The 22,119-nt window shown below is 43.4% G+C and overlaps 1 long non-coding RNA gene across 1 annotated transcript in view; it reads left to right on the top strand.

Annotated features, from left to right (window-relative positions):
• The window catches only part of LOC144761793 (uncharacterized), a 343,302-nt gene that overhangs the window by 316 nt on the left and 320,867 nt on the right, over positions 1–22,119 (top strand). The gene's annotated exons all lie outside the window — the stretch shown is intronic.

The raw sequence follows: 22,119 nt of genomic DNA, 5'->3' as shown, positions 1-22,119 counted from the left end.
CTAATTACCTGCCCACTGGCTAAATTGTAGAAATTATTTAACATTTATCCTAGGCTCTGCTGGCTAAATAGTAACGTTTCTACACAGTTTAGTTGGCAGCCATACAAATAACTGAGAAAGTTTGATATATACTGGGCCACTAGCTAAATAGCAGAGATTATTTACTGTTTGGCCACCAGTCATGCAAATAGCAAAAACACTTTACTGTTTACATGGCCAGTGGCTAACTGTTTGGCCAGCAGTCAAGTAGATGGCAAAGAAAGTGTACTCTTTGCCCAGATACTAACAAAAGAGCAGACATTATGTTCAATTTGGCCAGCAGCCATTCAAATGTCAAGTAAACTTGGCTATTTACCCGGCTGCTAGCTAAATATCAGAAATGATTTACTATTTGGCCATTGACCTTGCAAATAGCAAAGAAATGTCACTATTTACCTGGCTGCTGGTTAAATATAAGGCGTTATGTACTATTTGGCAAGTGACTTTGCCAACAGCAAATACATTTACATGGATGCTAGTTAACCCCTTAACTGCTGGAGCTCCCCATTCCCCCACCATGCTGAGCCCTTTTTGGCTATTTGGGGGATTCATGCTTAGGCCTCCATTCCATTGTGTCCACATTAGGTATCAATGCCAAATTTAGGTCCTTTTTTTAACCAATATCCTTGGGATTTTAAAGGTACCCATGATTTGTGGATTCTCCTAGAGGGGACTAAAAAATTAGCCAAAGTATAGATAAATCTTGAGTTTTGGAGGAAAATAGGGAAAAAAAGTATTCTGGATACCAGTGTCTGTTTTTTTCTTCATAAAATGGCATCAATGAACGGTTTGCTGTGCTAAAGTCACCATCTTCCCAGCTTTCAGGGACATTCAGAGCGGAATAAAAAAAACTCATTCTTTACCACAATTTTGGCATTTTTCAAAGAGATAGCCCATTTTAACAATTTTTTGTGCTTTTAACCTACTTCCAGTTTGTGGAGGCAACCAAGTGTGAACCCATGATCTAGGAAAGCTATATATTTCTGAAAAGTGGACAGCATTCCGAGTTTAGCAAAGAGTTATATGTGGAGCTCCCCCAAGAGTTACCAAAAGAAATTTAGGGCCTCATTACAATGGTGGGACAGAGACCGCCCGACATGTAGTGGATGGTTCAACCTGCCATATTATGATACAACTGTAGAGTAAGCGGTCAGAAACATGCAGTTCACTATTCCAACTTGTGCTGCGGCCAAACCGCCATAGTAAAAGGCATGTGTGCAAACATCCATGCACCGTGGAAAGGCACCATGTGGTACATGAATGTTTGGGGGCACCTCATGCACTCCTCCTGGCCACATAACAGAGGCCCAATGGGGTGGCGATCCTGCTAGGGACCCCCAAAGTCCCTTTCCGACAGCCTTTCCATGGTTGTTGGACCACCATGAAAAGGCTGTGGGAAAAGGACATCCTAATCCCCGACCGACATCCTAATAAGGCCCTAAGTGCTAAAATAGTGAAAGGAGTAGGAAAAAAACAACCATTTGTGATAATGTTTTCATCTGTAAAGTTTTGTCACGCAGGCCGATTTACAAAAGCAATGTATCATTGTGTTTACTAGACCCTTTTGGTTGTGGGGATATCTGGGGTTTGTAGGTTCTCCATGAACCTGAGGTACCCATAGCCAACAACTAAGCTGCACCGTACAATGATTTTCATTGTGTACTGAGTATAGACCAATTCATGTGGTGAAAATGTGTAGAGTGAAAAATAGGTATCAAGGTAACTTATGTATTTCTGAATTACTAGATATGGAATTTAGGAGCCGTAGTTATTTGTACATATCTACATTTGTGGTTACCCATAGGAGCATAAGATTTAGAGGGGATAATTCAAAATGTCTTCTTTCTTACACACTTGCTTAAATTTGGAAGGCACACATGCAGTGAAATCCAATTGGTAATAACAAACCTCCGACTATTCTATGCTCCCACATGTATCCCGATAAAAATCGTAACTCACTTGTGCAGGTAGGTCTAGAGCCTGCAACACGAAATGGCCCAAAGCGCAACATGGATACATCACCTTCTTCCACTCAAAACTGACCTGTTTTTTTAGAAGTTTGTAGCTGTGGATTTTGGTTCGTAGCTCAGCCAGCATGTAGAGAAACCTAGCAAACCTGTACATTTTTGTAAAATAGACACCTAGGAGAATCCAGGATGTGGTGGCTTGCCTGGCTCTTTCCAGGTTGTTATATCCAGTATCTCTTGCAAACTTTGACTAAAAAAACTCATTTTCCTCACATTTCTGTGACGGAAAGTTCTCGAATTTGCCGGGGGCCACAAACTTCCTTCCACCCAGCATTCCCCTAAGTCTTCCAGTAAAAATGGTACCTCACTTGTTTTGGTAGGTCTAATGCCTCTAACAGGAAAGGGCCCAAAACGCAACATGGATACACAATCTTTTTCCACTCAAAACTAACCTGTTTTTTGCAAAGAGTTTAGCTTTCGATTTTGCCCTTAGCTCAGTCTGCACCTAGGAAATGTAGCACACCTTGTACATTTTTGCAAATTAGACACCTATGGAAATCCAGGATGAGTGACTTGTGTCGCTTCACCATGTTGTTTTATCTAGAATCTTTTGCAAACCTCAAACTTTGGAAAAAAAAACATTTTCCTCACATTTTTGTGATGGAAAGTTCAGGAATCTGCAGGGAGCCATAATCATCCTTCCACCCAGCATTCCCATTAGTCTTCCGATAAAAGTAGTACCTCCTTGAATGGGTAGGCCTAGTGCCTCTAACCGGAAACTGCCCAAAACGCAACATTGATACATCACATTTTTCCACTCAAAACGTATCCGTTTTTTGCACAGTATGTAGCTGTGGAATTTGGGCCATAGCTCAGCCAGCACGTAGGGAAACCTAGCAAACCTGTACATTTTGTATAACTAGACATCTAGGAGAATCCAGGATAGGGGGACTTGCATGGCTCTTGCCAGCTTGTTGTACCAATAATTTCTTAGAAACCTAAAACTTAACTAAAAAACACATTTTCCACCCATTCATTTCTGTGATGGAAAGTTCTAGATTCTGCAGGGAGCCTCAAACCTCCGAGCATTCTCCTAAGTCTTTGTAATAAACTGCTACCTCACTTATGTGGGTAGGCCTAGTGCCTACAACGGGAAATGGCCGAAAACACAACATGGATACATCACATTTTTCCACCAAAACGGACCCATTTTTTGCAAAGTGGTTTACTGTGGATTTTGCGCAATAGCTCAGCTCGCACCTAGTGTAACTTAGCAAACCAGTAAATCTTTTAATATTAGACACCTATGGCAACCCAGGATGGGTGACTTGCATTGCTCTCCCCAGGTTGTTTTACCCAGAATCCCTTGCAAACCTCAAAATTTGAAAAAAACACGTTCCTCTCATTTTTGTGATGGAAGCCACAAACTTCCTTCTACCCAAGTCTTCCGATAAAATGTACCTCACTTGTGTGGGAAGGCCTAGTGCCCGCAATAGGAAATGTCCAAAAACACAACATGGATACTTCAATATTTACCTGCCCATTGACCAAATAGCAGAAATTATATACTATTTGATCAGCAGCCATGCAAATAGGAAATAATTCTCATTATTCACATAGTGGCTGGCTAAATAGCAGACAGTATGCCCAACTTGTCCAGTAGCCATGCCAATAGGAAATAAACTTTACTATTTACCAGGCTGCTGTCTAAACAGATTACATTTTGTATTATTGTACATGATGCAGATTTCAACAGGCACTTACCACTAGGTAGAACTGCAAACAAGGAGTGAACAGAATTGGCATCCATCTCCTTAAGCAAGTTAAGGTCCTGATATCATTCCATTTGCAAAAATCTTTGCAAATTGTGCACACCATTTTTGCTAATGGAATAATATTTTGCTAACTGACCTATGTATTATTAGGCTAATTCACGAAATAAGGAATTGAAGGGGGTAGCGTAGTTACCTGCCTAATTAATAGTCAATAAGGTTAGAATTTGCAAATCTGTGGGATTGGCTGTAATCATAGGAATGGCTTCCTGAAAGGGAAAGCACACTCTCATACCTATGACCGCATTCCAAAATGTAATTTTTTTTTAAGCAGCCTGTGTTTCTTAAGGGAACCAGTGCTGCATTAAAAAAAATATATGTATATTATACATATACTAGCAGCCCGTCCCGACGTTGTCCGGGTATGAATTGCTGCCGGCCAGTATTATATTGTTTTGTAGGATTTTGTTTTGATAGCATTTCTTATCTGTGACAGGCCTGTGAAACGCTCCGATTCACAGTGCACTGTTAATGCACTTAAGAGTGCGCGTTCAGTAGTGTGTGAACTGGAGTTTCTGGAGTTATTTTTCCTTGCAATATTATATAGCGCGAACTCGACAACATGGCATGAGCACAATTTACATTACAGAAGAACACATTCATTTGTGGTAGGCACGGGGAGACAAAGCGATTTGCCTGGAATCACAGGATGTTGAGCTGATGCCGAGATTCGAACGTAGCTCCCCAGCTCTAAAGTTCGCAATTCTAGAACTTGTGGCGGGAGGTGTGTCTAAAAGTGTATGTCGTGCTGGCCATCAATGAGAGAGACCTGTGCATTTTTCAAATGGGTGGTGAAAAAATATGAGTATGTTGCTGGAGATGTGGGCCGCCGTGCCACCAATGTACTTACCGGGGGAGGGTAAACACCCATTATTCCGCAAATTTCTTTCCGCATACCATCACTCCGCATACTTTCATTACGAAAGTACTGTGACTCCGCAATGCCATTAAAACGCATGGCTTTACATTTTATATGCTTTTACCACGCATACATTTACAACGAAATTCGTTGTAAATGCATGAATGGTAAAAGCATGTTTTTTATGTTTGGATAAGGTAAGTATGGGTATAGGGGTATATGTTTTGGGGTACTGAGGTATATGTTTTGGGGTGTTTGGGTATTTTAAGGGTTCAGATATAGTTTTGGGTTATGGGGTACAGGGGTAGTTTTAGGGTTTAGGGATAGCTATGGGTTTTGGGGTACAGGGGTATTTTTAGGGTTCAGGGCTAGGTTTGGGTTTTGGGGTATAGGGGTATTTTTAGGGTTCAGGGGTAGGATTGTTTTTTTGGGTACAGGGGTATTTTAAGGGTTCAGGGCTAGGTTTGGGTTTTGGGGCACAGGGTTATTTTTAGGGTTCATGGCTAGGTTTGGGGTTTGGGGTGCAGGGGTATGTTTAGGGTTCAGGGGTTGGTTTGGGTTTTGGGGTACAGGGGTATTTTAAGGGTTCAGGTCTAGGTTTGGGTTTTGGGGTACAGGGGTATTTTAGGGTTCAGGGGTAGGTTTGGGTTTTGGAGTACAGTGGTATTTTAGGGTTCAGGGCTGAGTTTGGGTTTTGGGGTACGGGGGTATTTTTAGGGTTCAGGGGTAGGTTTGGGTATTGAGGTACAGGGGTATTTATAGGGTTCAGGGCTAGGTTTGGGTTTTGGGGTACAGGGTATATTTATAGGGTTAAGAAGGGTTAGTGTTTAAGGGTGTTGGGGTATTTTAAGGAGTAAGGGTGGGCTATGATTATGGGGTACAGGGGTATTTAAAGGGAGCAGGGTGGGATGCACACGATATGAGACATGGCATGAAGGGTGGAACATACCACACCCCCCCAGCGTTTGTCACGCCCCCAGCACACGCCCACAGCACAACGCAGACACGCCCACAAGGGACTACTTTGCTGGCACAGTTCTTTTACCTTTTAAATGTATATGGTGGGCGTCTGCATAGCCTATGTCCTTCTGCTGCAACTGCCCTTTCCAACGCTGTATTGGATGTTGTGATTGGTGCTGTGGTTCCTGAGATTACCCGCCTCAAAGGTTTGGGCTCTCTCTTTATTATATTAGTATAGATAGATATAACGAAAAATCCCTCAGAAGAAGAAATCAGAGCCCAGAGGGGATTTCAGGGCTGACAACACGCTTTATTCAATTGGTCCCAGTAGCGACAAATGCATTACGGCAAAACTGCCTTCCTCAGCGCCCTGCACTGTAGCGAGTCCTTCACCAATTAGCTCCATCCTGTGTTAAATACGTGCTCGCACCCAGAACTCCTCCCCCTAATGCTGTCAGCACACCTGTGATAGTTCTTAATCTGTATGTAGAACTTCATATCCCAGAATGCACTGTATCGGGCAGACTGAGTTGGTGGAATGGGGGAGTGAATAGAAACAATGGGTCTGTGCTAGCCTGCAGGCGAGTGGTGAAGGGAGCCTCAGATCAAGAAAAAGTGCACGGCTGCTGCCCTGAGTCCCCCCGTGCTGCTGCAGCCATTCCTCGCAGGTTCGCAGATGGGCAGGGGCTGTCAAATAGAGACTTCGCGCCCAGTAGAGATAAAATACCTCGATCCACCCATGCTGGCCTGTGGTTCCTGGTGGTCTCCGGATATATCGATCCCTCGATCTCGATAACGCTGAGAACTGCGTGGTGCCAGTGTAAATCCAGGACACTTAATGTAGCAGGGCCTTCTTATATATATATATTCACATATATATATGCATGTGTGTGTGTGTATATATATATATATGCGTGTCTGTATATATATATGTATGTGTGTGTGTATATATGTATGTGTGTATGTATTTATATATATATGTATGTGTGTATATATATATATCCCATGGTGTCAGCGCCTGTTTTTGCATGTTTGGATCCAGGATTGGAAACTATATACAGGGACTTGCCAGATCCCCGAACGCTGACCCTCCTCGCTCTGGTGCTCTTCGCCGCATGGCAAAACAAAGTGGATTCATCTTTGAGACCGAGGAAATCGAAGCGCCCCCCCAAGCCGACATCGCAGGACGATAAGAGCATTGCCTGATCGCACAGACACGGGCTTCCGGATCCTTGACTATGCTGGAGGGCATCCAAGTGTCCAGGTAAGCCTGTGAGTGTTGTCAGCGGTGCTCTTTTGGGTCCTATCCAAGTGGCTGCTGGGAGAGGTAGTCCGTTGTGGTTATAACTCAATGACAGTGGGTATCAAGGAAGAATAAGTCTTTTCCTAACATAGGATGGCGGAGGAGTGGGTGCGTGAACGTGAGGAGGCTGCATTGAATATCTTCTGTGACACCGACCAAAGTACGACTCCAGGTACTTCAGAAGCTACGGGGAAACAGCAGACCGATGGCTCAGACATTAAAACACTACTAAGAGAATTTGAAAAATTCCGAAAACAAGAAATTTCCAAATGGTGGGAACATACCTCTCTGCGTAGATATTTGGAGGTAGGCCGAGTGCCACGAGGGCTAATAGTACTATTAGCTCCAACGTATGACAACCCAGATCCAGCCATGCTACAGGAATTGGCAGACAATAATGCTCAATCATCAAAAAACATGCTCGAAATCCTGATAAAGTATGCTGCTTCAGACCGAGAAAAACTTTTGGCCAAACTAGAAACAGTAAGCAAACAGTTGGAAGAAAGTCCGAATCAAGTTGAAATAAACAAAAGCATGATTGAAATTAAATCTAGAGTTGTGAAATACGAGCAAACCATTAAAGACCGGAAAGCTCTTAAATTTCAACGCGATAGAAACGATTATTTAAAAGGGAGAATCTACACGTTTGCCCGCAAGTTTGACAGCATCAGACAACGAAAATTACCCACAACTAACATGCAGGAGGACACAGTACCAAGTGAATCGGAGGTCAGCTCGGGGGCAGAATCAGACCCAGGGACCTCAGGCAATCAAGGCCAACAACGCTCAGTTCCAACACCCGAAGAAGAATTTGCTTTTTTACGGTAGGACAGCCTGAACACACTCAGGCCACGACTACCACGCCAAGAATACAGGGCACACAAACCCCCATATCAAGGACAAGAAAGCGAAAAAACAGGAGATGGGGCAAACAAAACCACAAATCAACAACAGAAAAAACAGAAAAACCAAACATACAGAAAGAACAACAGAAGATGAATGACGCAATAGAACACAAAAAAACACAGTCATTAACCTTTCTAACATGGCTTTGACATCTAAAGAAGAAGAAATATTGACACTTGGCCTCTCTTTCTGCAAAAAAACAAACTTTGATTATACGCAAACACGTATAGATCTGCATCAATTTACAAGGAAATTAAAACTACGCAAACATTATTTTAATTCCAAGGACAAAAGCAGTATTCCCAACACAGAAGAGAGCGCAAATGACTCTCAAGGCAATTAGAACATAGCGGACATGGAATTTATCAGAGAAATGGCAGATCTGGACGTTGGGGAGCCAACACAAACTATGGAAACACAAGAAGCGGCAAGTCACGCAGGACTTACAATAGGAGGGACTACAAAAACTCAAAGACAGAAACGACATTATAGTACGTTGGTCGGACAAGGGAGGAAATGTGGTCCTATGGCCCCAAGAGATGTACAATAATGAAGCACTGTGGCAGCTTTCTGACAGGGAATGCTATACAAGAATTAGCGCAACCAACATTGCAAACATACAGGACAGATACCACAAATGCCTACATGACTGGAAAATAGCGGGAATCATTAGCAAACTTGAATTTGAATTTTTGAAAAACAATTATCCTGTACCCCGCATTTGTATCTAACCCCAAAGATACACAAAAATGACTTATGTCCCCCTGGGAGGCCCATAATTTCGGCGATTGGGGGACTCTTTGAAAATACAAGCAAGTTCATAGATCATTTTTTGCAGCCCATTGTGAGAAACTTGCCTTCATATACAAGGGACAGTGGAGACTTTTTGAGAAAAATATATGATGTTAATTGGCATTGTGATTATGTTTTCATGACGTTAGATGTGCAAAGCTTGTACACAAGTATCCGACATAGAGATGGGCTTAACGCCCTAAAACATTTCATACAGAGAAGAAACATTGAGTACTACCATCATACACAAATGCTTTTACAGATGTCAGAATGGTGTCTAGAAAATAATACATTTATGTTTAACAAATTGCTTTACAAACAGACACAGGGGACGGCCATGGGTATTTGCTTCGCCCCCAGCTATGCTAATTTGCATATGGGCTGGTGGGAGGAGCAAGTACTCATGAGAACACATGGCACACAAATGTCAGAAAATGTGGCACTGTACAGTCGCTACATAGACAAAAAATTTCTGATATGGAAGGGAAGCGAGGAAAGTGCAGCTGAGTTTGCTGAACAACTAAACCAAAACACACTGAATCTAAAATTTACCAGCACAACTAGCACAAGCACAATCACGTTCTTAGACCTGGAGTTATTTGTCTCCAACAACAAGATACAATCCAGAACCTACCGGAAACCCAATGCAGGAAATACCATCCTGCACGCTTCAAGTTTCCACCCCTCCAGTCTGATTAACTGTATTCCCTATGCAGAATGTCTCAGGATGAGATATAACTGCAGCACACAGGACAGTTACGTAGAAGCTAAACAGGGATTATTTAACAGACTTCGCACCAGAGGCTACCCCAGCCAGACACTCGAGAAAGCAGAGCAAAAGTGCAATGGAAAAAGCAGGGAAAGTCTGATACTTAAACCTCCAGAAGACTTTTCCCCATCCCAAAACACAGGGGATGATCACGGGTTATAACGCTTACCACACACAATTGCGTAAAATTCTCTACAGACACTGGCCTATAGTACGCAATGACCCCACCATAGGAAAAATCTGTGCCAAACTCCCACAGCTCACCTTCAGAAGGGCAAAATCAATGAAGGAAGCAATAGTGTCGAACATACCAAGCAAGGCAATGAACATTCCATGGCTGAAAAGTGCAAAAGGCTTTTTCAAATGCACCAAGTGCGAAGCCTGTCGACATGGGGTCAACACTAACAAAGTTCTGCTCCCATTTAGGAAGACACCCCTTGATATCTGAGAAAACTTTTCATGCAAAACAGACTTTGCTGTATATGTTTTACAATGCAGCTGCAACAAAAAGTATGTGGGCAGTACCATACATCCTGTCCATGTAAGAATACTCCAACATCTACGGGCAATTAGTAACGATGACCCCACATACCCTGTTGCACGACACATTAACACTTATTATGAAGGCAAAGCAGAAAACATCCAATACTTTGTGATAGATAGTGTAAAGAAAAACATCAGAGGGGGAAATAGACAACTAGCACTCAGGAGGCTAGAATCGAGATATATTCTTTTACTCGATTCCAAGGCCCGAATGGCTTGAACGCTGATGAAGCCCTCAGTGTGCACCTTTGATTATGCCATTAGACTCTTTGCAGCCTCCCCAGACACAAACCCATTCCTCCAGAACAGTATTACCTCCAAGTGTGATTAAATTACCTCGTCACTAGGAACAACACACTACCATCCAATTTTGTTATTTACGCATATTCACTCCAATAATAGGTGAGAGATGGTTTTTTAATAAATACGGCATCACTCTCAATTAGGTTTTTTCACCCCCCCACCCACCACTATTTCTGACATTAACAGGAACCTCCACACTGCCCTTTCCACAGATATGTCGAATGGTGGAGCCATTGCACATGGTCTTGAATGGGCACTAGTCCCTCCATAACAATTCATGGCCCGAATAGATAACTACTATTGTACAGTAGACACATTCGTCAAGGATACTATTCCTTTTCCTCTATTTCGGTCAGACCCACAAGACACTGATTGTGCATTTATGTGCTCAAAGACGCAACATTTAAGCAAGACAACCATTGCAATACTGACCCGCAAACATCTGGGTAACACTTTGCTAGCACTGTACATTTGAGATGTGTCTAGTCGTCGAGGTTCCTATTTTAAGTACACTGCCGCATTTGTGCCACAAATAGTTTTACAATCACAGGTTTCACTCTATTCTAAGCCGTTTTCAATTTTGAACTTGCAATGACATTATTATTTGGTTGATATACATTGTGCTAGTTAACATGTATAACGTTTTCATTAATTTAGTTGACCACAAAAGACTGCCATATTTTTTATCAAATTACGCACAGCCAAAACCAAATATGTGTCATCATGATATATTAATTCGGAAGACAGCCTACATGAGTACACATGACTCATCACATGTTGGTAAACACAACTCTTCCATGCCTATGTGTCAGGAAGTTATCATGGCAACACACTCTCCCACCACCAAACCAATCACTGTTGTCTTTGTATATATAGCACTGTCACTGTATGTTTAACTGTTGTGAGCAAGGCGGTTTTGCCGCCGAAACGCGTCAAACCATCCTAATGGAATAAAGAAAACTTTTCGTTGAGAAAGTGATCCCACGGTGTCAGCACCTGTTTTTGCATGTTTGGATCCAGGATTAGAAACTATATATATATGTGTGTGTATATATATATATATGTGTGTGTGTGTGTGTATATAAAAGGAGCGGGAGGAGGCTGCGCTGGACATTTTCGTGGATGCAGACACAGGCAAGTCTGCTAAAGGCAAACAAGTGGCCAGAATTGTTGAATCTGAAAAAGACAACAGCACTAAAAAATTGTGCGGGGAGTTGGAAAAACTCCGCAAAAAAGAGATAGCCAAATGGTGGGAGATCAAATCATTGAAACGATATCTGGACGTGGGCAGAATACCCAGGGGACTGCGAATCTTAGTGACCACAACGTATGAAAATCCCGACCCGGCCATGCTTCAAGACTGGGCCGATAATAGTGCCCAGGCATCACAAAACATGGTTAAAATATTAATCCAGTATGCGGCAAGTGACTGTGATAAACTAATAGCCAGAATCGAAGAAATTTTGAAAGAACTGGATTCAAGGGAAGAACAGGATGAGATTACCAATATGATGAAAGAAATAAAGACCAGACTGTTAAAGCATGAGGAAGAAATTAAAGAGAGAAAAGCCAGAAAGTTTCAGAGAGATCGAAACGACTATATTAATGGGCAAGTGTATACCTTCGCTAGAAAGTTTGATAACATCAAGAGACAACAACTCTCCGCAACTGCAAACGGGGGGGACACGACATCAGTAGCCAGTGGCTTGGATTTAAGCACATCCATAGGTTCAGATAGAGACAGCAACAGCTCACTTGGGGCAACAGGTCCAATTCCCAAACCAGCGCAAGAACTAGCTTATTTTCGTTTACAGCGCCTACAAACACTTCGGCCGCAAACTCAGCGGCAGGCTTGGAACAAGGGCAAAACGAAATCCGACAAAAAACAAAAAGCCGACGGAGAAAAGACCGACGCTGGGGCAAACGTGGCGGCAAAACAAACAAAACCCATATACAGAAAGAACAAGAAGCAATAATGGCAGACGAACAATTGGGAAATATGGACAACACTGTTGTGAACCTCATGGATTTAAAATTAACTGAGGAAAAGACTAAAATTCTATCTTTGGGATTAACTTATTGTACTGTAACAAACTTTGATTATGCCCAAACGCAGATGAATCTATTTCAATTCCTACGGAAACTGAAATTGCAGAAGTATTTTTGGAACTGTGCAAAAAAAGACTCCGAGAAGGAGTTGGGTCCAGAAACAGAGAAAACACTAGCTATTGCAGATATGGCGGTTCTGAGTGACATGATTGCACTAGAGTACGATGAATCACTAAGCCAAGTGTCAGCAGGGGATATAGCTGCCCAATCGAATTTGAATACCCACCTCACAGCGAAAACCAATTTCAGACCTAAATCTGTGTTTATGCCCATTCTACTGAAAGATGGATTAGATTTATTCTCTGAAAATGTAATCAAAGAATTAAAGGAGCTATCTCTTATGAGCACGAAAAATTTCTGTACCAAAGACCACAATAGAAGATTGGAATACATCAATCTTATGACTAAAATCAAGGCCAGACCGGATATAGTGGTAGGATGGTCTGATAAAGGCGGAAATATAGTTCTGTGGCCGCTTAAGATGTACAATGATGAAGCGATGACACAATTGCAAGACCGCAAATGTTTCTGCAGAGTAAGCCCCACCCTGATTGTGGGAATTCAAGAACGGTATCATGCAGAACTCTACAAGTGGAAAGGCATGAACTTGATAAACAAGCAGGAATTTGAATTTCTTAAGAATGATTATCCCACCACGCCCCAACTTTATCTGATACCGAAAATACACAAGAACACAATGCAATCCCCGGGGAGACCTATAATCTCGGGCATAGGTGGTCTGTTTGAGAACACTAGCATCTATGTGGACAGTTTCTTGCAACCATTTGTGAAAGACCTACCTGCCTATGTTCAAGACAGTGGAGATTTTCTCCGTAAAATGTATGACTTAAATTGGAATGAGGAATATGTATTTATGACTCTTGATGTGCAGTCGCTATATACAAGCATCAGACACACAGATGGGCTCAAAGCACTCCAACATTATCTCAATAAAAGACCCATTGCATTGTACTAACACACCTCTATGTTACTACAGATGGTAGAATGGTGCTTAACTAATAACACCTTTATATTTGATCAATTGCATTATAAACAACTACAAGGTTCAGCCATGGGTACTTGCTTCACCCCCAGCTATGCTGATCTGCATATGGGCTGGTGGGAGGAGCAAGTATTGGCAATAACCCAGGCAGCATGCATAGGTGAAAATGTGATAATTTATAAGCGCTATATAGATGATATTTTTATCCTATGGAAAGGGTCTGAAGAGAGCGCGCCAGCATTTGCAGCTGCCATCAATGAGAATACCCTCAATTTGAGATTTACGTGCTCCACCAGCACAGAAACAATCCAATTTCTTGATCTGGAACTGTATGTAGACCAGAATAAAATCCAAACTAGAACATACAGAAAGCCAACAGCTGGAAACGCTGTGCTTCATGCACAAAGTTTCCATCCAGTCAAACTAAAAGAATCCATTCCGTACGCAGAATGTCTACGTATGACCCGCAATTGCAGCACTCAGGCAGGTGCCAACAAAGCCAAGTCCAGTTTATTTGAGAGGCTTAGCAAAAGAGGATATAGCCCCCAAACTTTAACAAAGGCAGAACAGAAATGCAAAAATGTAAACAGGAGGGATCTCCTGTTTGCAGACAAAAAAGATAAGAAAGAGAAACAGAGTAAGTCCTTACCGGACATCCCCAGGATGATAACGGGGTACAACGCTTACCACAATCAGGTGAGAAAGATCTTACAGAAGCATTGGCCTTTGGTGCAGAATGATCCTGTAATAGAGCATTGGAGTGGTAGAAGCCCTTCAATCACTTTCAGGAAGGCCAAGTCAATGCGCAACCAGCTGGTATGCAATGCGCCGACCATAACCAAGCCACCTATATGGTTGCATAGCCAGAAAGGGTTCACAAAGTGCGCAAAATGTAAAGCGTGCAAACAAGGAATCAACACCAGAGAGGTTAAAGTCCCGTTCAGAAATAAGCCCTACACCATCAGAGGCTGCTACTCTTGCAAAACAGAGTATGCAGTCTACGTCCTTGTGTGCAAATGCGGGAAACGCTATGTAGGAAGTACCATTCATCCGGCACATGTCCGAATCCTACAGCACTTGCGAGCCATTAGTAACAACGATGAAACATACCCGGACTTATTAACAAATCACACTCAGGGAACAGCAATGACATCAAATACTTTGTCATCGACAGTATTGCAAAAAACATCAGAGGGGGAAACCGCAGATTGGCCCTGCGACGTTTGGAATCCAGATACATAATCCTTTGGGATTCCAAAATCCCTAATGGATTAAATGCAGACGAAGCACTGACAGTACACATATAGTCCAGCGTAGCCCGCTCCCTTAACCCAACCCACTCCCAAACATCTGCAACTTAACTTATGTAAATACTTTGTTTCGTTTAGGCACAATTTCTTTTATTGAATTCTAGCACATAATTACCTTGCATCAATACTAGGGGTGACCCACCGTATCTACACCAATGTTTGTAATCAACCAGGGGGTAATGTACATAGAGGATCTATGGGTATATAACTATTTGTATTCAGCCACATATTGTACACTATATATAGTGTTTCACACGTTAATTTACTCCACTTGGAAACGAGGCTCATTTGAGTGTCCTTTCGGGCGATTGCTTTATGAAAGAAACACTTGTCTTCCTACATTTTACAATAGAGGACAGGATGAGAAATGTGGCATTGTTACTATGTATACGTATTCATCTGCAATTGTAATGTGAATCGTTTTGAACACGCAGATATATACCGTAGTTTAACTGACTATTAGACATTAATCAAACTCTCTGTCAAACATAATGAATTAGCAAAACGTGTGTTTTATCAATAATATAGGGAGAAACACGAATGTGAAATTTTTCCACAGCGCGTGTGTTAGATCCGTGTGTCCATTCCCTAGTTAGTAAACGCTGACATAGACACCATGTTTTAAACTGTGCATGTAAACAGTAATACCACTCGGTAGGCACCTACGTTATTTAACTGTATCTTAAATTTCCGGTGCTATGTGGCAATATGCACGGAATTATACAAATACAATCATCGTTTAATTTTGAGTATCATTGTGTGTGAATTTACGTTTATATTCTGTAATTTTCATGCGCTAGACTCTTCTATGTCTGTTGTTAGAATACCGTCACATCACTGGTAACCAAGGTAACGATTACCAATCACAGTGAGGTAACTGTGCATGTGCTGGAATGTACTTGATTGACAGCGTCATTCATGGCAGATGAAGTGAGCAAGGCGGAGGCTTCCGCCGAAACGCGTCTGTAGCAGCTTTATGGATTAAAACTTTTTCTTTAGTTGAATTCACGGTGTCAGTGGCATCCTTGATCAGAGTGAATGCGGATTGGTAACCAATATATATATATGTGTGTGTATATACATGTGTGTTTGTGTATTACCTAGTGGCGGTCGCAAGTAGGTAGTTATAGTTAGGACCTGTTATCCATAGGAAATCCGCAACACTCTATTTGGAATAACTTTGGCGCCGGTTGACGAATCTGCATAAACTTTTGCTCAGCTCCAGTCCGCTCCTATCCTAAAAGTTTCACGATGATTCATCAAGCGGGCGGAGAAAAAAGGGGAGTCCCAAAATGCGTTCTCCCCATGCAATTTCCCTTAGGACCTTTAGCCGCAGCTAAAGCCCAAACTGCTGAACGGAATTACACCAAATTTGGCAAAGAGGTAGTCCTTGGTTCAGACTTGTGCCTTTTGCTTATTTGGTGTAAATCCGTTCAGTAGTTCCTGAGAAAATGACAGTTAAAAGTACATATATATCTATGGACTCGGAGGGTCCGCGAACCCTACGTGAAGCCTACGCGCACCCTGCCGTGCACGAGCTGTATTTTAATTGGCTGTCAATACTCCAAACCAGGAAGTGTGGGCAGCCATCTTGTGCCTCGGTAGAACTGAGGCACAAGAAACCAAACAAAAAACATCGCAAAACACAAAAAGGGGGCATGCGCGTAGGATCCGCGCATCCTCGTGATATATGAAAAAAGAAACATGGTCTCCTGCGGGGGTCAAATCCCGGGGGCATAATTGAAAAAATAGTGTGGGTGGGCCCCAATCCCCCCACACTGCACAGGGGACCGCCACCCCTTGGGCTCTAATTTTATATATGCGGGGGCTCACGAGGCCCCCTCGCAGCCATGGGGACTGCCACCCCCTGGGGCTTCTTCAAAATGGGGGGGCTCTCAGGCCCCCCAGCCCCGGGGACCGCCACCCCCCAGGGCTTTAAAATGTTAACTGGGAGGCCCTGAGGCCCCCCAGCCCGGGGACCGCCACCCCCGGGGTTTGATTTTGATGTATGCGGGGGGCTCACAGTGCCCCCCCACAGCCCCGGGGACAGCCACGTCCGGGGCTATTTTTAAATCGGGGGGTGCTCTCAGGCACGGGGCAAGAATTTAATGTCTGCGCAGGGGGCTCACGGGGCCCTTCTGCAGCCCCGGGGAACACCACCCCTGGGGCTTCAAACAAGTGGGTGGGGGGGCTTTGAGACTCCCTAGCCCCGGGGATCGCCAGCCCCCGGAGATTCTCAAAAATGTGGGAGGGGGCCACACGGCCCCCTTCCTGGAGCCTTCAATGGCCCTGGGGACCGCCAACCCCCAGGGCCAGCTCCTGCAGTGTCCCGGGGTGCCGACCCAAGGGACACTGCTGTTTGCAATGGCAGGGCTGGTGCCTCGCGGCTCCCACCCTGCCATTGCAAACTGCTTTCCTGTTCGGAAGAGAGAGCAGAGAACCTGCTCTCTCTTTCAAATAAGAAAGCAGATTGCTTTTCCATTTGGGGAGCAGCATGTTAGCTGCTCCCCATATGGAAAATCAATGCCTGCTCCCGCAGAATGCGGGGAGCTGGCTGGGACCGTGGGGGGATTGGGGACACCCCATGGTCTCCAATGGAGTGGGCCAGCCCCGGGGGATGGAGTCCCTATGGTTATTAGTGTCCCGGGAGAGGGGCCACACGGCCCCCCGCAAAAAAAAGGTCCAGCCCGAGGGATGGGGTGCCCGGGGCCAAAAGTGGCCACAGGAGGGGGTCAAGGCAGCCTCCCTCCTAATAATTTTTTTTTAAAAAAGGTCCATGCCCTGGGGATGGGATCCCCGGGGCAGACTATGGCCTCAGGAGGGGGGCCACCGGGCCCCCTACCAAATATTCTATTTAAAAAGAAAAAAATTGGGGGGAAGGCCCTGGGGTATGGGGTCCTCAGGGCCAAAAAATTAGAAAAAAAAGGGGGGCTACACAGCCGCCCATCTTAAAAAATATATATTTTTTAAAAAGTGATCGCGTCCGGAGGCCATGCCCCCTTATTGCACCACTCTGCAAGCGCGCCCCCTGGCACGTTTGCAGAGGGGGAACAAATTCCCCTTGAATACTGGGGGTCCCTGGGGGCCAACTAGCCCACCAGGTACTTCCAGGATGTGCCAGGGGGTTGCATTGCAGAGAGGTGTTCTGAGGCCACGCCCCTTTCTACACCTCTCTGCCACGCAACTCTGTTGCACTTACTGGAGGTAGCTGGTGGACTAGTTGCACCCCAGGGACCCTCAGTATTGAAGGCGAGTTAATCCCCCAACTTAAAAAGCGCCACGGGTGCATTTGCACAGTGGTGAAGGGAGCAGGTGGGGCCTGATGTGACATGTGCAAACACGCACTGTGGCACGTTTTAAGTTGCAGGATTAAGTGCCCTTGAATCCTGAGGTCCCCCGGGAGCTAACTAGCCCATCAGGTACCTCTAGTAAGCACCACGGTGCTGCATTGCAGAGTGTTGTAAAAAGGGGCATAGCCTCTGAACACCTCTCTGCAACGCAGCCCCCTGGCGCATACTAGAGGTACCTGGTGGGCTAGTTGGTCCCCAGGGGACCTCAGGATTCAAGGGCACTTAATCTCGCAACTTAAAACGTGCCACAGGGCTTGTTTGTACACATGTCACCCAGGCCCCACCCCCTCCTTCACCATTGTACAAATATTCCTCTAAAATCTGCCAAACTCCGAATTCTGATTTACTCACCTGTTATCAGGAGAGAACGCAGTGTGGCATCTTTTAGCCCATCACTGACCTTGAAAAGTAATTATAAGCGTACTTACAGTAACTTGTATTTCCTTCCATAGGAATCCATTGTGTGGTTTTCAGCAGAAAAGTTTCTAAGTGTTGATTTTTGAAACGTACAAATATTCCTCTAAAATCAGCCAAACTACAAATTCCGATTTACTCACCTGTTATCAGGAGAGAACCCAGTGCGGCATCTTTTAGCCCAGCACTGACCCTGAAAAGTAATTCTAAGCGTACTTACAGTAACTTGTATTTCCTTCCATTGGAATCCATTGTGTGGTTTTCAGCAGAAAAGTTTTTGTGTTGATTTTTGAAATGTACAAATATTCCTGTTAAATCAGCCAAACTACGATTTGCGATTTACTCACCTGTTGTCAGGAGGGACCTCAGTGCTGCTTCTTTGAGCCCAGTACTGATCTTGAAAAGTAATTCTAACCGTACTTACCAGTAACTTGTATTTTGTTCCATAGGAATCCATTGTGTGGTTTTCACGAGAAAAGTTTCGAAGTATCTATTTTCACAAACTAAAAATATTCCTTAAAAGTGTCCTGTATGACTTAAACACATTCTTTCGACAGTTTACAGGAAAATAACAATAAATACATTTAAAAATGGTCATTTACAAAACCTTTGAAATTCTCTGAAAAAAACATTTGTTTCAGACATGTTATAGTGAGGAATTAGCATTTAAAAAACACCTTTGAAATTCACTGAAAAAAACATAGGTTTGAGGCCTGTTATAGTTAGGAATTTGCATTAAAAAACGTAGAAATTCACTGGAAAAACCATAGGTTTCAGACATGTTATAGTTAGGAATTAGCATTTAAAAAACCTTAGAAATTCACTGATAAAACCATAGGTTTTAGGGGTGTTATAGTTAGTTGGACATTTCACTCGTACAAAACCATTGAAATTCCCACGTTTATAGTTAGTTATACTAACTATAACTCGCACGCCCGCAATTTACTGCTGATGATGTCACATATTACATCATTCATGATATGGTCAGTGACATCACTGATGACATCTCAAATGACATCACTGATGACATCACTGATGACATCATCCACCTGCCAATCTGATACATCTTATCATATACTAGTATAACCTTTCAACACTCATTAAAAAATATGAAGTCCCATATTTGAAAACATTGACACACCAATACAAGTTTCTAAAAACCCACTCAGTGATTCCTACATCTACACACACATCTAAACACTTACCTATAGATTCATTCATACATGCTAACAAAGATCAATACAACACTATTAAATATACGTATACACCTACATCGACATTACACACCAGCACACATCCTATTCACTTATGCAGTCATCCTACTCACTTATGCAAACAGTTGATCATACTTACATTTACTAAGCTACACACTTACACAAACACCACTTTATTTATTCATATAGATAGTAACTCATACTTAGTGTGTTATAAAATCACTATTACAAGTATACAGTTATCCATACATCACTCTTACAATCACTGAGTCTTATGTATACTTATTTATATACAACAACTGTCACATACACTGCCTTTTATATTTCTAGTTTGACATCAGTGATGTCATTGAGATGTCATCAGTGATGTCATGAATGATGTCACTGACCATGTCATGAGTGATATAATATGTGACGTCATCAGCAGTGCATTGCGGGCGCGCGAGTTATAGTTAGCTGAATTAACTATATCGGGGGAATTTCAATGGTTTTGTATGAGTGAAATGTCCAGCTAACTATAACAGGTGTGAAACCTATGGTTTTTTCAGTGAATTTCTAAGGTTTTTTAAATGCTAATTCCTAACTATAACGTGTGTGAAACCTATGGTTTTTTCAGTGCATTTCTAAGGTTTTTTAAATGCTAATTTTTAACTATAACATGGCTGAAACCTATGTTTTTTTCTGTGAATTTCTAAGGTTTTTTAAATGCTAATTTTTAACTATAATGTGGCTGAAACTTATGGTTTTTTCAGTGAATTTCAAAGGTTTTGTAAATGATAATTTTTAAATGTATTAATTGTTATATTTTTTATACGGATTTACTTCATTATTTTAAACTATTTATTTTTAGATGTTTTTAAATTACATTACACATTTTTAATATGAATTGAAAAAAAATGTTTTTAAAAATATTGAAATTGTAATATTTTTTTTTGTTAATATTTTTTTAATTTATATATATTTTATATAGCAGGCAATGATATCCTATGGAAGGAAATTGAAGTTACTGGTAAGTACAGTTACATTTACTTTTCAGTGATAGTAGTGAGCTAGATTGGGGAATTAATTCCTCTTCAATCCTGAGGTCCCCTGTGAGCCAACTAGCCCACCAGGTACCTCCAGTATGCGCCAGGCAGCTGTGTTGCAGAGAATCGTTCAAAAGGCACGCCCCCTTTTTACAACACTCTGCCACACAGCTCCGTGGCGCTTACTGGAGATACCTGTTGGACTAGTTGCCCCATAGGGGACCTCTTGATTGAACAGGAATTAATTCCCCAACTTAAAACGTGCCTCGGGGCATGTTTGCACTCACATCACCTCAAGCCCCGCCCCCTACCTTCACCACTGTGCTAACGCGCCCTGTAGAGTGTTCTAAATTGGGGGATTAAGTCCCCTTGCATACTGGGGGTCCCTGGGGGTCAACTAGCCCACTGGGAACCTCCAGTATGTGCCAGAAGGCTGCGTTGCAGAGACGTGTAATGAGGCCATGCCCCTTTTTACACCTCTCTGCAACGCAGCCCTCAGGCGCGTTTGCAGATGGGGAACTAATTCCCCTTGCCTACTGGGGGTCCCTGGGGGCCAACTAGCCCAGCAGGAATCTCCAGTATGCACCAGGGGGCTGCATTGCAGAGCGGTGTAATGAGGCCATGCCCCTTTTTACACCTCTCTGCAATGCAGCCCCCGGGCACGTTTGCAGAGGGGGAACTAATTCCCCTTGCATACTGGGGGTTCATGGGGGCCAACTAGCCCACCAGGAACCTCCAGTATGTGCCAGGGGGCTGTATTGCAGAGAGGTGTAATGAGGCCACCCTCCTTTTTACAACTCTCTGCAACGCAGACCCCTGGCGCGGTTGCAGAGGGGGAACCAATTCCCCTTGCATACTGTGGGTGCATGGAGGCCAACTAGCCCACCTGGAACCTACAGTATGCGCCAGGGGGATGCGTTGCTTTGCCCCGGGGGGTGGTGGTCCCCGGAGCAGTGTGGGGGGGATTAGGGCCCCCCGTACTTCTTTTTCACTATGACCCTGGGGGGGTAATTTGAAAAAAAGCAGACCGGGTTTTAAAAAAAAATGTAGGGGTTAAGCTCTTTCTACCCTGCCCCCTTTTTGCGTTCTACACGTTTGTTTTTCCGCTTTCTTGTGCCTCGGTCTACCGAGCACAAGATGGCTGCCAACACTTCTTGGTTTGGAGTGTTCACAGCCAATGAGCATGCAGCTCGTACTCGGAAAGGTATGCGTATGGTACTGGTATGGTACTCATACCCCGCGATTTTTTTCAACAAAAAAAATGGTGGGGGGCCTTGGGGGTCCTTGTGGGACCCCCTGAGCAGGCCTAGGGGGTCAGGGTGTTTCTACCCTGCCCCCTTTTTGCGTTCTACATGTTTGTTTTTCTGCTTTCTTGTGCCTCAGTCTACCGAGGCACAAGATGGCTGCCAACACTTTCTGGT

This window comes from Lissotriton helveticus, chromosome 6 (assembly GCF_964261635.1).
Source record: "Lissotriton helveticus chromosome 6, aLisHel1.1, whole genome shotgun sequence".
Taxonomy (NCBI): domain Eukaryota; kingdom Metazoa; phylum Chordata; class Amphibia; order Caudata; family Salamandridae; genus Lissotriton; species Lissotriton helveticus.
This window is presented reverse-complemented; position numbering and strand designations above follow the sequence as displayed.